Source organism: Microcebus murinus, chromosome 22 (assembly GCF_040939455.1).
Source record: "Microcebus murinus isolate Inina chromosome 22, M.murinus_Inina_mat1.0, whole genome shotgun sequence".
Classification (NCBI taxonomy): Eukaryota; Metazoa; Chordata; class Mammalia; order Primates; family Cheirogaleidae; genus Microcebus; species Microcebus murinus.
In genome coordinates, this window is record NC_134125.1 from 3,518,752 (window position 1) to 3,524,097 (window position 5,346).

The 5,346-nt window shown below is 40.0% G+C and overlaps 1 long non-coding RNA gene across 1 annotated transcript; it reads right to left on the reverse strand.

Moving 5' to 3' along the window:
* Nucleotides 1–319: 319 nt before the first annotated feature.
* LOC105882458 (uncharacterized) lies at nt 320–4,034 on the reverse strand. Its single transcript, XR_001159222.2, has 2 exons — nt 3,947–4,034; nt 320–506 (listed from the first exon to the last, which is right to left on the reverse strand). It is a non-coding gene; the product is annotated as an uncharacterized LOC105882458 (long non-coding RNA).
* Nucleotides 4,035–5,346: the final 1,312 nt, after the last annotated feature.

Here is a 5,346-nt window from a genome sequence, read left to right on the forward strand (position 1 = left end):
TAAATTTGAGACAGAAAATTCCAGACCCCTGCTGGGGGAGAGGCTTTTTTGATCCCAAAGACTGGAAAATAGGAGGTCTGGAGGGACATGGGGCTGGAAGGAAGAGGAGAGGCTGAGTAGAAGGGACAGAGATGAGGGGCTGGGGAGGGCTCCGTGGGTGGGAGGAGCAGCCCTAACTGGGCTGCAGCCTATAAGCAACTCAGTGCTGAACTTGCCTTGAGTGGGGTCCCCTCTGCCGCCCTCTGCAGTCCTGCTGTCTGTCAATGTCTCCCCACCCAGGAACCTCAGCCAGAGAAAAGCACCAGGACCAGAGCGGTGAGGAGTTTAGATACTTTTGTAGATTTAGGGATATGAAGAAACAACTTCACCTTCTGGCCAAGGTGGAAAGTCTGCAGGAAATTGGGCAGCGATGGCCACACCTCCACTGTTCCTTCTACATTCCTGGGATAGATCTCACCCACTGGAAGGCAATGATGACGTCACTTGCTGTGGTTTTTCTCACGTGGCTGTTTTGAAGATCAAATTCGAAAGGATACGTGAAAGCTCACCGAAAAGTCGTAAGTTGCTGTTCAAATATAAGAGCTCTACTAAGGAAATGTTATCTTCAAAAACTTGGTACAGGTATGTGACAGAGAGATTCCAGGAAGATCATGCTGACTTCAGTGAACATAGGAAATGTTCTCTTATTACAAGCAGCCATTAATCAATTGATCTTAAGGTTTATTCACTCAAATACATCAAGCACCTTTCATGAAATCATAGTTTTTATAATAGCAAACCCTCTGGTTATATAATGAAGAAAGATTCACTTTGTAATTACTGCAGCCCAGGTTAAATAATTCTTACTGGATGAGAATTTTAATTAGTGAAAACAATTCAAGATGTGTGTCAGTATTTTAGGACAGTGGTAATCCTGAGCTGTCAGATGTGGTGTTTCTGGGAGGTCCGGTGGTGCAAAAGAGATGGTGGGAAATAGGGCGGGTGGATTAACATTCTTAAAGCCAGTAATTATGTTAAATGCAACCAAAATGGCAGGGTAACTTTCCAGCATGCCTGGAACTTTATTCCTCACTCCCCAGAAAGGAAATACAACACACAAAAAACACATTTGCAAATTCTTAAATTTTTCGGTTGACATGACAGATGTTAAATACTTTATTTCATATGGTGCTAAGATCTTAGACACTTTGTTGTGTATTGCTTCTTAAGTTGCCCCAAAGTCTCATCTCATCACAGCATTATATGAACTCACAGTCCAAAATCTCATCTGACTAAGTCATATGAGGCTATGTGGTTCTCCAGATATAATTCCTTAAACACAGCTATTATATTTGTGTGCAATTTATAGGCTTTTGAAACTGAAAATATCTTACCTGCTCTCGGCCCCATGCACCCAGGATATAAAACTTAAAGAGGTATAGAATAATTACTGTCGACATTCTTGTTTAAAAGGAAGGAAAATTAGATCCTTAAATGAGCCACTGTTCCATAACAACTCTGAACTACACCCAGATATATACTGGAAGTTTCTTGATTAGAGCCCAAGGGCCAGGAATAACTCTACATAGCTCTCAGCTCCACCTTCTGAGTGGAGGAATTATGAAAGAAAGCATGTATTTGCAGCTGAGTTGTTGTCTCATCTTGCTTTCTACCTGTAGAATCTTGAGGATACATGTGCTGTATTTCATTTTATGTTGTCTGCATTCCTTCAATGCCAAGATGGCAGCATTTCTGCTAATACAATTCTCTCAAACTCTTTGTGGACCTCCTGTGAATCACACTGGTGTTCACTCCATTAAATACTTTAAGTAAGACCCACGATCATGACCATCTTTTATATAAGATATAATCTCACAATCTCCTAGAGTCCCTGTTGTTTGATAGGAAAACTCTAAATCTTCCTAAAAGCCCTTTTGTATGACTGAATAATTCTCTAATGCACCACCTTTGAACTTGCTAACATCTGAACAAACGTTCTTACAATCAAACCCTCAGTTTCATCTTAAGCTAACATTTTCCTGGTAGCGCTCTGTATTTCCCTTCTTTTGTTGGGAACTATTTCTTCATTTTAGCATTGTTTGCAATCAGAAGAGCCTGAGAATTTTAAAAATCATTGAGTTCTGGCTTTCTCTCTTTCTCTCAATGGCTCTTCCCTCATTTTTGTTTCTTTCCTCACACACTGTACCATAAACAGCACCTTTGCTAGGTTTCTGCCACTGCATCATAAAAATCCTCCTGTTCTACTTCCTAATTTCATGTTTCTCACTTACTTCTGAACTCTCAGAGCCCAAAAACAGATGTCTCCCACAGTCTATGTGAGGCAACCTAAGCTTTCTCTAACACGCTCTTCAAAACCCTCCCAAGCTCCACCCACTAATTGGTTCCAAGCAGCTTTCATATTCTTGTGCTTTTTTTTATGGAAGCACCTCACTTCCAGGTACTAAAATATTGATTTTTTTTATTGTTTCATAAAAAATAGCTCAAATAATGGCCTAAAAAACAACCATTTATTATCACATTATTTATATGGGATAGCTTAATTGGTTGTCTATGTTTCGAGATCTTCCACAAGGCTGCAATTGAGTTGTTTCTCAGGGATGCAGTCATCCCAAGACTTGGTGAGAGAGGAGCTTGCTCTCTCACTTGCTCTGAGAAAAAAAAAAAAAAAAAAAAACATGCCGCCATGTGCTAAGCTGCCCAGTGAAGAATCTCATGTTGAAAGAAAATGATGTTTCTGGCCAGCAACCACTGAGGACTTGCCAACAGCTATGCACAATTAGAGCTTGGCTAGAAATAGAGTTTGGAATCGTACTTGGAGGAAGATATATTGGTTTGGGCACTGGAAGGAAGTTGGGCTGCCTGAGATTATATAACAAATGAAAATCAAACAAAAGGACACTTTGGAATGTAAGAAAAACACAAGCAGGGGAGTATCTGGGGTCTCCGTGCAAATGTCCCAGAACTGCTGTGAGCCAAGCCTGTCCTCCTGCAGGGACTGGGGGCTGTGCTGATCAGAGACTTGGGCTAATCCCATAGTGTAGAAACTCATGGGGTACGAAAGAAGCTTTTTTTAAAAAGGTATTATCAGTTAGGGTTTCAGGAGGAAACAAATGCACACTTGAACTGGTACTTTGAAGACAGTTAAATAAAGAGATTATTTTAAAAGCAGAAGTATTTAACAGGATCCAATAAATACAGCAGAGCAGAGGCTAGTGAGAGTGGAGAGATTATGTATCTCCTGTGCTTCAAGGGGAAAGGGAGGTGGTGGTTTATAGACCCAGGAAAGGGTAGCTACATGGATGGAGCCATTAGGCAGAAGCCGTGCCCTGTGGTAGGGGAACATGCAGTATCTCTAGTGCCCTGAAAGGAAGGAAACAGGAAAATCAATACCCAGCCTCAATCTTCCCACTTGCCAGTCTCCTGGAGATGTCTCTCTTGGGCCAAACCAAACAGGGAACAGGAAGGCAAGGAAGCTCATGGTGGGTTCTATGCCTGTCAGACTCTCTGGGCACAAGCAGGATGCAGAAAGTGGAGAATTGATCTTGACAGCTAATCCAGCACTCCCTGTGAATAGTAGACACCACCTCCCTCAGCCAGAAGATTAAGGTTCACATCAGCAGTGATAGGTCATGGTGATGCTACCCACCCTTCACAGGATGTGATCAGAAAGGCACTTCCCCTCTGTGGTCTTCCTCCCAAAAAGGCACAACCCTAATCTCATTATGCAAATAAATCAGAAAAATAAAAACAATCAAGAGGCATTCTACAAAATGCATCATCATTGGTCCTCAAAGCCATAAAGGTTGTCAAGAACAAAGAAAGTCCAAGAAATTGTCACAGTCAAGAGGAGAAATATATGGGAACTCTCCACAGTATGTTTTGAAATTTTTAGGTAAAGCTAAATTTTTTTTCTCTAAAATAAAACAAAGCATATATTTTTACATACATGTCATTTAAGTATTTTCTACAGGATAGTAGATTTCGGATGATGGTACTTAATTAAGATTCAGGTGTTTCTCAGCCTTGCATTACAAGTTTCATGTCCCTCCCTGGTTGAGATACTGGATTTAATTTTCTGAGCTTCCTACTGTTTCTCAGAATCGTTTTCTTCTATTCCTGAAGGAAAATAAGCACTTTGTCTTCATCTGGCACAAGTGACTTGGTCTTCAACTCCAGCGCTGCACGAGTTTCTGATAGTTGATGCGTAACTAATGGAATGGTCCCTCCAAGGGAAGGAGAAGTGTCAGGAGGAATGTGACATGATAAAACAGTGTTGGCATCTGAGGACAGAGTGAAAAGTCAATTAGTAGAACCACAAGACCATTTGCTTCGTGATCAGCCACCAAAATGGTGCCAATTCTCCACTTTTCTGTGTTTACCCATCATAGTAAAGAAGGCTACTTTGAATCCATTTGCATCTTCTGAATTCCTAACACTGAACCTGATGCCAAACAGGTAAAGAGAAATGTAAACCTTCTTTCTCCAAACACTTTGCTCCAAAAGTGAGTTATCTATTTTTGGTTATGCTGGTTTTTTTTTTTTTTTTTTTTTTTTTAAAGGAGTGATCGAATCTTTCTCAATGTCACTGAGGCTGCGATAATTCCAAGTAGCCTAGACAGCATTCCTTTGCTTTGGATTCTAAAGACAAGACCCAAGTGCTTTCTCCTGGGTATGGCATGGATACATGGCCCCTGGTTGGACCTTCATGTGCTCCGGGGGGACAGACATCCCACACCCAGAGTCCCCTCCCTCTCACCCTGACTGTCCTGCAATAAACAAATGCAAAAATGTAAAAATCAATCTCTGAAAAGGTCAATCTTTGATTTCCTCCCAAATTCTTTCAGATATTTTGGCCTTAATTTTTAAAAACTTGCACTTTTGAAATATTCAGTGTCTACTTTTTAAAAATATACACAATTCCCATTCCCTTCCTTGCCACTGTCTTTAGACTGCATTTGAGTAGAAATTTGGGTACATTAAAACAAGTCAGATATTTTCATCAACTTTTAATGAAGATTCAAGAGAAAACTTGAGAGAGACATATGAAACGTGCTCTTTACAGAAGCTTGGTGACTGCTCCTGAAACCAGGCAGCAGTGACAGGCATTACATATTTTTGTTTTATTTGTTTTGCTTTTATAAGTTTTAAAAATTGTTATGGATACATAATAATTGTACATATTTATAAGGTACATGTGATATTTTGATACATGCAAACAATATGTAATTTATTGCATACTTCAAAATAGCTAGAAAAGAAGATTTGAAATAATTTTAATAGATTAAAATTTCTGTGAAAATCTGCTCTGGAAAGAGAAACCAATAACATTTCTGCTTCTTTATGATG